General features: G+C 41.2%; 1 long non-coding RNA gene across 1 annotated transcript; it reads left to right on the top strand.

The window, feature by feature from the left end:
* Positions 1 to 395: 395 nt before the first annotated feature.
* LOC116242843 (uncharacterized) lies at positions 396 to 10,425 on the top strand. The gene is made up of 4 exons (XR_004169826.2): positions 396 to 1,715; positions 7,817 to 7,890; positions 8,098 to 8,206; positions 8,615 to 10,425. It is a non-coding gene; the product is annotated as an uncharacterized LOC116242843 (long non-coding RNA).
* The last annotated feature ends 836 nt before the right edge of the window (positions 10,426 to 11,261 follow it).

Genomic DNA, 11,261 nt, shown 5'->3' with positions numbered 1-11,261 from the left:
GCCATTTTTTTTCTATAATAGCTCTTATAAGAATATAAACCTGAAATTACTCCTGGGAATGAGCTTGGAGTTAAATATGAAAACAAAACATTTCTTTGATGTTCTGACCTAGTCTACATTCCTGTTAATCAGATTTACTCTATAGCACACTTGGTGGTGACAGCAAAGGTAAAATCTTCTTCAGAATGAAACTGAGGAATAAAACAAGCATTTTTTCAGGAGTTTTGTTCTGACCACATTTTTTGCAGGTGTCCACAATTATTCTTCATTAAGAACTGGAATAAAAATTTGCATAAAGTAGCCAGGTGTTAAGAGTTTCAAGCCACTGAGAGTTTTAACCCTCTTAAGTGTGTGTTTCTCATGTTCCTTTACTTACCTGTGCTAGTAGAAACTGCAGGACCTCCTGAAGGCTGAGGTGACAGGCATATCAGAGACCATTTTCATTTCATTTTCATATGTATTACACTACTCAGTCTTGTCCTGTATAAACAACAGTGCATCATCCCTGCAGAGAACTGACTGCCATTTCAGACTTCAGAAGATGAAGCTGTGAGCTACTGAAAGGTCAGTGCCACCTAACAGGTTAGGAGGGAGATCCCAAGGTGCAAACAAATCTGAGGTGGGGAAAAATTAGAATAAACTTCCTGATAACAAGTTTAGCACTAACTTTGATTCCTTTTGTGATCAATGTACAGCAGTCGAGTATCTAAATACCAGAGTCTCAAATACCAGGGAAGAGTTTCACTGTCTGAGTTGTCTGGAAGTTTTGAACCTGCTTTTGATTCAGATGAGATGAGGCTCAGCCCCAATTACTTCACCTGGTTCTCTTTTTAGAAATGCATCAGCACCAATGCTTTTAGTCTAGTCTTACTTTCTATCACAACGTGCATTCACAGAAGGAAAGCCTTGGCAGATTCTGGCCCCTCAGTTCAGGATAAGAAGCACATCATCTGCCGTAGAAAAAAATCTGAGGGAGTTTGTAATCCTGTTAAGCAACAAAGGAGGGAAGCGTGTTTTAGTTCTGGTAAGTTTTATTAAGTGCCATATAATATCTATCTTATTCCTTCATGTTTCAGTCCTTGGATTGTCAGTGCTGCCACAAGTCTAGCTATCAAGCTGTCTGAAGTATTTGTTTGATTCATGAATTTGTGCCTTGGCAGCCTCCTCAAACACTGATGTTGGTGGATTTTTAAACTACTGATACTTTCAAGACTGGCTGCTGATGCCCGTTCAATTTTCTTTTTATTTTTCTGAGAGCACAGTAATTTTTAGTGATTTCGGGTTTTTTTTTTTTTTTTTTTGGCTCATTTTGGAGGAAACTACAAACTGTCCTTCCAAAGAAGGACATCAGTGATCGCCGAGGTAGCAGAGAAGCGGCGCTGGCGTCGCCTGGGCGATGGCGGGAGATTTAAACGGGCGCAAGCGCTGAAAAAGCCCTTGATCGCCATGATTAGCCCTTGATCGCCGACGTTAGCAGCTTCAGAGCTGCCCCAGCCGGAACCGCAGCGACTGATAGCGAGGTACAGGTGTGTTTCGGCTCCTTCATCCAGGGAACACTGAGCTTAACAGAGCAGCCCGGCAGGTCTCGTGTTGGCGGTTGACGCGGCTGACGTGCGGTGGGCGTTGCCTGGGCAACGGCTCTGCATCACACAGCCCCTGCCTAGGAAAAGCAACGGTGCATCGCTGCCCATCAGACACGGAGAGGAGGAGTCAAGGTGTGTGAATCGCATGGGTTTTAACGAGGAGAAACCCTAAGGGTTGTTAGTGCTGTGAAAAGAGTGCTAAGTGCGGGGCCAGCTGTTAACGGGCTGGTAACGGGGTGAGGGCAGAGCCAGCACTACTGGCAGCAGGGCGGATCAGACTCGAGCCGAACAGTGCTGGTGAGTCTGCTGGTTTGCTGTGGATGGGAGTAGCTTCTCCCATCGGTGGAAAGGGGTCTTAAGATGGGAGCTGTGAAGGATCGTTGGTAGAGCTCTAAATTAGGTATTGGTTTTTGTGGAGGAGGACGACGACTCACCCTTTTGTAGGAAGAACACGAGGTGTGAGGCTGTGGAAAGACCTGAGCGCGGTCATGAGGGTATTAGGGCTATTGACACTCAAAAGGAAGCCCAGCTCAGGTGCTTTTACACTAATGCATGCAGTATATAATAAACAGGAGGAGCTGGAGGCCATTATGCGATTGGAAAGCTATGATATAGTTGCCATCATGGAAATATGGTGGAATGACTCGCACAGCTGGAGTGCTGTGATGGATGGCTACTGACTTTTCAAAAGAGACAGGCTAGGCAGGAAAAGGCATTCTTTCTTAGCCCTCTGTGCTAAGAAAGAATGTGAGATGTGTGCAAATTAATGATGGTGATGAGAGGGTTGGGAGCTTATGGGTCAGAATTAAAGCGAAGGCCAATAAGACTGATGTTATCGTGGGAATCTGCTACAGGATGAAGAGGTGGACAAGACACTTTATAAACACTTGGGTGAGGTCTCAAGGTCTCTGCCCCTTGTTCTTCTGGGAGACTTCAACTTCCCTTCTTTTTGTGAAATAGATGCTTTTCAAAACTTATGTTCTGCCAAGGGAAATGGTATTCTTCACCTCTACCTATCTCAATCTGAAAACTATGCAGCTCTTCTGCAGTTTCAGATTATTTAATCCATGGTTATAATGCTGAACACTCAAAAACAAACCAGAAGGGGAATGTAAATATTGTTCTGTCACAATCACCTGCCTCTTTTAATGAGAATCTCTGCGTAGTCTATTGCATTTCTAGAAAGTTGAAGCTAGTCAACTGTTTCTCATATTAGATTCTTGTTTGCTATTTTGCTTTATTGTTCTGTTTTATGAATGCTGTATTCTTATCTGTGCTGAGAGAGAATTTCCCATACAAAAACAACAATGCACACTTCCTTGGATTACTTTAATCTTTTCCCTTGAGATTTAAAACATTTAGCTAGGATTTTGTTTAGGCCTTGTTTCTAAAGACCTCAGGAAACAATTTATAAAAGGGCATTTTATGCCATAAATTTTCTGGTAAACGTTATGATTTACATCCTGTATTATGCTGGGGAAAACATAAGTTTATGGGAATAATAGTTCCTCTCAACAATCTTATCTATAAATGAAATAAAAACCTAACAATAAAGGCAGCTTCAAAGTTAAATGCCTCTGGGTACATCTTTCAATTATCTTTCCTAAGTGAGGAAATTAATATGCTAATGTCATCAGTCTGGTAGTACTTGCATGTTTCCCTCCTGAGTGCTTAACCTCTTTCTTGTTGAGTGTGCTGGTATCCCTGTGGCAGCTGTGATCACACTCTCCTCTTGCATGCCTATGTAGGCTTTTAACACAAAATAGCCTTTTCCTTTGGAAATCATGACACTTGCTCAGGAGTGACTTTTATAAATGCTTCAGTTTTAAATGGAACTGCCAGCAGATGCTATACTTAAGTCTGTTGAGCACTTGTTATATCCTCTCCATTAGGTAGCCCCTAATAAATGTCTGAGAATCCACTCTGAAAAGTTTCATTTTGATTTTTCAAAATACTGCATGATTAACTCACAAAACTTAGTTACTGTGATGAGAGTTGTCAGTTTGAGTTCAGTTGTTTGTTTTACTTGGTTTGGCTGGCAAAACCTATCTGTGTTTAAAATCAGGCCCCTGGAGCCATCTGCCTGTTTCATTTTGGTTTCAGTGTAGCCATTCCCCTTTTTCAGAACTGGAATCAAATACTTCAGTTGGTAGAAGAAAGGATAGATAAGACTTCAGGAAAACCAGCAGTTTTCCATTTTATTCCATTACGCTCACATAGTCTGTACAAGTGTATGATTTATCCTTTAGTTTATAGCAGTCATGCATCCATATCAGAAGCTAGAATGTTTTTGAATTTCATAATAAGTTCCTGTGTGAACACTTCTTCTAGAAGACTGCTTTCATGAATCTAGGCCAAATCCTAGATTAAATATATATGACTGACTCAAGGTTGTCTTCTTTGAAGACAGTTTCAGAGATTAGTGGAAGTTAAGATTTTTTCACCGATGAAATAGTTTTGAAACAAGCTTTGTCTATGGTATTTTATGAGTGTGTTTGTTTGAGTTTATGATGTTCTGCTGTATGAGGTAGAAATTATGATAATTACTGTGTATTATGGAGGGAGCCAAAACCCATGCTATGGCCCTTTTCAGGCCATTCCAAAAGCAAACTGCTGGCTGCAGAGTACAAGCAGAAGCCAGAGAGCAAGTTAATAGCTGGGTAGCAGGATTGATTTTTAGTCTAGTACATAAGATTGCTCCCTTAACTTCCTTTTTTTATGGGTATATCCATTAACAATATATATGGTAATATCTATTGCAGCTTCAATGTACCAATGCACAGTATGCAAAGTATGGATACAGTTTGCACAAGCAAAACTATACTTATTCTGCTGTCAGATGGAACAAAGAGGCCATAATGGAATTAAACACTGAGGCACTTCCTCATCCTGCCTTTGGCTTACAGAGATATGTCAGTGAAAGACTAAATCTAAAGTACTAAATGTTCAGCAAAATGAGCTCTTAACATCCCTTGAAAAAAAAAAATAAGATGCAATAATCTTATTTCTTTGTTAGATTTATTCAATTCTCTTCTATACCAGTTCTTCTAGTGAAGGGCCTGCAGGTGGAACAAAAAAAAGAGGATATATATATACTTCAAGATCTGTGGGTAGAAAATTCAATTTGGTAGTATTCAATACCATTTATTTAATATCCAGAGATTGTTTGGAAAGAGTCCCTACAATGCTTAGATCCACTATGTAGCTTTTCATACTGACAGTGAATTGCAAGGCAGATAAAGAACAAAGATATTTTTGTTTGCTTCATGCTTTTCACCGTCTTCAAATAGTCACTGTTAGATAAAACCAAGTCCTGAAGCCTTTATTCATTAGTTATTCTATTAAAAGTTCATATATTACCAAAAAATCTTTACAAGAAAGTTTTCTGGTAACTGGAATTTATGGATATGTTCTAGTGTAATTATTTCATAATGCATTCTCCTGTGGGATATCTGGCCTGGATTAATCCCACTCCACTACAGGTATACGCATTAAAAACCTCATTGCTTCAGATTCCTTCTATAATCACCTGGGTCACCCTGCGGAGTTGCCTGTCTTTCACTACAGGCTCACAGGGAATTCAGGATGACACAGCTGCTTTAGTCCTTGAATACAAGAGATTGAAAGGATAGCTGAGCCCATGCTCACTTTAAACAATGAGGAAGAATACAGACCTCCAATTGTATAAAGTAGGACTTTCACTCTAATTTAATCTAGGATTTGGACTAGATTCATGAAAGCAATCTTCTAGAAGAAGTGTTCACACAGGAACTTATTATGAAATTCAAAAACATTCTGATTTTTTTTTTTCAGAAAGTCTTTATCATTAGAAAGTAGATATTTTATAGGCCAGATGTCCAAAAAATCCATTAACTTTCTCAGGATTTTAATGCAACAGAAATATCAAATTTAATGCACTAAATTATTATGTTTTGATGAAATTGTGTAAAATCTTACTTTAAATTTTGAAACGATATGTAGATGTATAATGTGTACTTACTTTTTTTTTTTTTATCTTCAGGTTTCCCAGAAAAATAATTAGGAACAGAGGTTTCTAGTTTTTACTGATTTCCATGAATATCTTGACCTTCTTTTTCCTCTGTATATTTTTTTAAATTTATGAATCTGTTTTCACACTTGATAAAAGATTCTGATGAAATTATGTAACTAGAGGAATTAACGTTCCATCTCTCAAACTTCTGAAGAATTTTAAAAATTCAAAATCTTTCCAAGTATTTGGTAATTAAATCAAATTCCTTGAGCTGCAAGGAAGTAAAATGCTTTTGCAGATCAGACTGCCCACTTGTGCCTCTAATATTTGGGGCTGCATTGAGCACAAACTGATGTTTGGGTGCTCAGAGATGCTCTCTGCACTGTGATGGCTGCTGCTCATCAAAGGAACTAGTTTTTTTTAAACTGATTACCTTGCTTGAGTCTTGGTCTTTAGTTTTTATCATTCTTCTCAGTAATGGAACCTGAAAAGTCCTTCCAAAGATAGCTGAATAAGCTAAAAGACCGCGTATCATCAATGAACAGAGAAACAAAAAATCATCTTTATTTCGTCTAAGCAAATCTGGATGTTAAATCAGCTAGACCCCCAACTGCTTTACATTTCTAACTTAAGAAATAGAAATGTGGTACATGCTGAGAAGCTCTGACTGCAGGAAGCTGTTAAAATAATGAACAATTTATTTTGAGGGATAATAAGTGTTTAGGTTTGACTATCTACAATGAGGAAAAACAAAAGTAATACAATTAAAGTATATGACATTAGAATGGTGTGAAATCTGTGTGAATGAGGTCAGAAAAAAAAAATCCAAATATATTTTTTGATGCAACTCTGCTGTGAAGTAAGAGTTGAATTTTTCAGGTAACACAAGTGGGTTTTATAATCATGCATTTTATAAAGACCAAATCATTCTATTGCTTTTCTACAGTTTGTGTTCCTCAGCTTTATTGTGTTAATCCAAGGCCCGATTCTTTCACTACTGTTGATACTGAAATAGTCACCTCATTCAAATGGCTCCATTAATGCCTGTAGGCTCACTGGGGTGGGTAATGTTGGAAGGTCTCATCCTTCAATTGATAAGAGCTGTTTTTGAAAAAGGCCTCTATTAGATTAAAAAATCATAGTTATACCTCTATGGTTTAAAACAAAGCCCCTTCTCTTCCTAGTTACAATTAATTTATGCAAAGCTTCAAGTGTAAATACTTCCACATTAGTAGGCATTTAAATCCTGTTATAAAAATCTTGTACATCACAACACCCACAAAGTTGGGTTCTCAGATAAGTTTTAGAGAGCGCTTTGTCATCCTATTATTCTCTGGAGAACAAGGAATGAAAATACTGGACCAAAGTATCCTACTTTTATCTAGAAGAAGGCTAGAAGTCACAGAAACCTATAATGTAGACACCCAAACATTCTTCTTAGGTTTTATCAGGTCACATTGGTGGCAACTTGTACTTCACTTTGTAAGGTACTGTCATGTCACCTCAGACACAATAAGAAAGGATTTGGCATGGTGTCACCTGAGATCATTATGGCTTGGACAGACTACCTCTAGCTTAGAAAAAAAATACAGAACTGTTCAAGAAGTTTCTAAGGAGAAAAATCTCAGGTTGTGATAATTCTCATTGGGAAATATTTGGAAGAGTGTTCTAAAATAATTATGGTTCAATTAAGCCAATGTTTGCCAGCACAGTGCAGTTTTCACCCTTGTTAGAAAATTATAAGATGTAGTTATACTTTCTTAAGGAAAAAGCTTGATTAAACCAATGAAGATTCTCTCCTACGATATTTTGTCTGATGACAAGTAACCATGTATGTCTTTCCCAATATCCTTACGAGTAGAAAAAAAAAGAAAAAAAGAATTCTTTTCTTGCTTCCCAGATTTGGAGATGCTGCTTTTACTGGATGTTCTAGATGGAGTATGGTATTATGAGAATGTTGTTCTGATGGTCTTGTTCTCGCTTTCCTACCCTTCTTTAAAGTTTTTTAGCCATTATCTTTCAGGAGGGCTAGGAATCTGAATTATATTTTAAAATGTTTTGACATTCATTTCTGTATTTCTCTCATCCTGCTTGGTACTCTAGGTGTGTAGGTCAAAGTATGTGAAGCCCCGAGTTTCAGGTAATATAAATACAAAAATGAAAGTTGCTTTTATCTAGGAAGCTGTTTTCAAGCTCACTGTAAATGAAATAACTTGGCAAAACCTACACTCTGTTATTGCAGGCTATTCTTACAAAATCAAACTAAGCTTGAAAATCATCTGTTCACAGGATGACAAAGAACTGGAAGATTTTCAGGTAAATTTGACATTGTTCTGACTTCCATTCAGCATTCTGGTTTCTGGCAGAGAAAAGATAAAAGCACACTAGGAAAGGGAATGGATTTTTTTTCCTTATCTATTGTACTAATACCAAATAAATCACTTTTAGAATACCAGCAAATCCTGAAGTCTTGAGAAGAAAGTGACAAAAGGATTTCTTTTTTTTTGCTTTTTTACTGCACAGATGGTTCATGAGAAACACAGCAGGAGCAACAGTAAAACATTAATTTGTTCATTTCAAGAGATCTGCTGCTCTGCTGATAGTGTCACAAGCCATATTTGCAGCTGAACAGGTAAAAGGAGAAGTGCTGAGACCTTCATGTTCAAATTTTCTCTAAGTTCCGTATAATTCCAGCCCTAATTCATAACTGTTTAAATTTTAAATATGCTTCCTAGTAAAATTTTAATTATGTTACCCTCCTTCATGAATGACAGATGTTCTGTGCAGTGAAATCAAAAGCAATCTGAGTGCCACACACACAGAGTAATAGATAAATGCAAGGTGATTACTCTTTATGGATTTATTCTTAACTCAGTCATCAATAGAGTTTAAACCATATAGATTCTTTGTATGTACTGTAACTTCTATTATTAGATACTCATTTGTATATCTGCAATGCCTTGTAGCATAAACATTACCAAAATATAGACAGCCTCCAACCTTTACAACCCCCACAAAGACCTTCTCTATTAAAAAACAGCAGGTCCAGGATTGTGCTTCCCCCTTGTTGGCTCCTTCACCAGCTGCATCAGGAAGTTATCTCCCACAAACTCTAGGAACCTCTAGGACTGCTCCCCATCTGCTGCTGCACCCAACCAACTCTCACAGGGCACAGCATGGTCACTGGCACAGCGCTGTGCCAAATCTGGGAAGAACAGAAAGGTCTTAAAGGAGTTCCTGGCAATGGGAGGTACGTTTTCAGGGCCTCATGGGCAGAATGAGGTCAGAAATGCTCCTTTCAGGTATGGGAATGAAAGGCATTCAACAAGGACTCAGCCACGTGTGCACAAACTCTGAGAAGGAAGGAGAGCTCCTCCTACTGTACTATAGGGCACTGCTCCTGCTTCCTCTCATTACCTCCTGTCTGGCTCCAGATGGAGATGTGAGAAAGGCAATGACTGTGATCTTCATGATCACATGGCCTAAGTACCAATGGGCACAAACTTAAGATCAACACATTGCTTTCAGTATTACATAAATGGTGGAAGGCAGCAACCCCATTCCCAAGACAGAACCAGCCCTGCTACATCATGGCCATGTTAAAAGGGGCAGCCACCAGCTGCAGCAACTACAGTGCAGCTGAAATAACCATGTCGAAAGAGAACACTGCTGCTGGTGGATGGGTTCCAGAGCCAGCTTGGTGTCACAGCAGCAAAGAATAATGACCAGAAGGGCAGAGCCAGCCAGAGTTCTATGCCCAGTAACCAAGGGAGTCAAGGCTGGGGTGGTCAGGAGCAGCCATGGGAATGTATGGAAGCTGCTCCTCCTGTCCTGAAAGACACACCAAGGGATACGGAAACAGAAAGCTGGCAATAAGCTACTGTAGTACCACGCATTCGTCTACAAAAAAGAAGGAAGTCCTCTACAGCACAGAGAAGTCAACTGAAAACTAAGTCCCACCATGAAACGAAAAAACTCTGGAAAATAACGACTGACCAACTAACTGACAAGGAAAACATTTAAGAAGAGCAATCCGGTGAGCAGGCCTGTGCAGGGGAGGGTAGGATAGGGAAGAGGACCAGGAGGCTGCTCCTCCTGTGCTTCCCATCTGCCTTGCAGATGGACAGCCCGACACGAATGGAAAGAGGTGATCCCAAAGGCAAGAGATGAAACTCAACAACTGCTGTTCATGTCCTACAAAAAAAGATGAGTCTGCCCCAAAATGTAGCCTGTCTTGCTCCTGCAGGGCCATGAAATCTCCCCACGATCCCCCTGTTCTTACCCCAAAGCTTTTCCACTGCTTTGCTGACTCCTGACCCCACTGCAGGTTCCTGCACCACACCACCTGATTGCAGTGGCCGTGTCAACATGGTGTTGCGGACAGAATGAGACCCAGATGGCAATGGAAAGCAATTCCAGAGCAGCAACCCGGTGAGCAGGGCGATGCAGGGGAAGGCTGCATGGAAAAGAGGAGCAGGAGGCTGCTCCTCCTGTGCTTCCTATCTGCCTTGCAGATGGACAGCCCGACACGAATGGAAAGAGATGATCCCAAGGGCCTGAGCTCACTTCCAACAAGTGCTGTTCATGTCCTACAAAAAAAGATGAGTCTGCCCCAAAATGTAGCCTGCATTGCTCCTGCAGGGCCATGAAATCTCCCCAGGATCCCCCTGTTCTTACCCCAAAGCTTTTCCACTGCTTTGCTGACTCCTGACCCCACTGCAGGTTCCTGCACCACACCACCTGATTGCAGTGGCCGTGTCAACATGGTGTTGCGGGCAGAATGAGACCCAGATGGCAATGGAAAGCAATTCCAGAGCAGCAACCCGGTGAGCAGGGCGATGCAGGGGAGGGCTGCACGGGGAAGAGGAGCAGGAGGCTGCTCCTCCTGTGCTTCCCATCTGCCTTGCAGATGGACAGCCCGACACGAATGGAAAGAGATGATCCCAAGGGCCTGAGCTCACTTCCAACAAGTGCTGTTCATGTCCTACAAAAAAAGATGAGTCTGCCCCAAAATGTAGCCTGTCTTGCTCCTGCAGGGCCATGAAATCTCCCCACGATCCCCCTGTTCTTACCCCAAAGCTTTTCCACTGCTTTGCTGACTCCTGACCCCACTGCAGGTTCCTGCACCACACCACCTGATTGCAGTGGCCGTGTCAACATGGCGTTGCGGGCAGAATGAGACCCAGATGGCAGTGGAAAGCAATTCCAGAGCAGCAACCTGGTGAGCAGGCGATGGAGGGGAGGGCTGCATGGAAAAGAAAAGCAGGAGGCTGCTCCTCCTGTGCTTCCCATCTGCCTTGCAGATGGACAGCCCGACACGAATGGAAAGAGATGATCCCAAGGGCCTGAGCTCACTTCCAACAAGTGCTGTTCATGTCCTACAAAAAAAGATGAGTCTGCCCCAAAATGTAGCCTGCATTGCTCCTGCAGGGCCATGAAATCTCCCCAAGATCTTCCTGTTCTTACCCCAAAGCTTTTCCACTGCTTTGCTGACTCCTGACCCCACTGCAGGTTCCTGCACCACACCACCTGATTGCAGTGGCCGTGTCAACATGGCATTGCGGGCAGAATGAGACCCAGATGGCAATGGAAAGCAATTCCAGAGCAGCAACCCGGTGAGCAGGGCGATGCAGGGGAGGGCTGCACGGGGAAGAGGAGCAGGAGGCTGCTCCTCCTGTGCTTCCCAT

This window comes from Phasianus colchicus, chromosome 4, assembly GCF_987193195.1.
Source record: "Phasianus colchicus chromosome 4, bPhaCol1.hap1.1, whole genome shotgun sequence".
Lineage (NCBI taxonomy): Eukaryota > Metazoa > Chordata > Aves > Galliformes > Phasianidae > Phasianus > Phasianus colchicus.
Note: the sequence above shows the minus strand (reverse complement) of the source record. Positions and strands in the feature narration are given on the sequence as shown.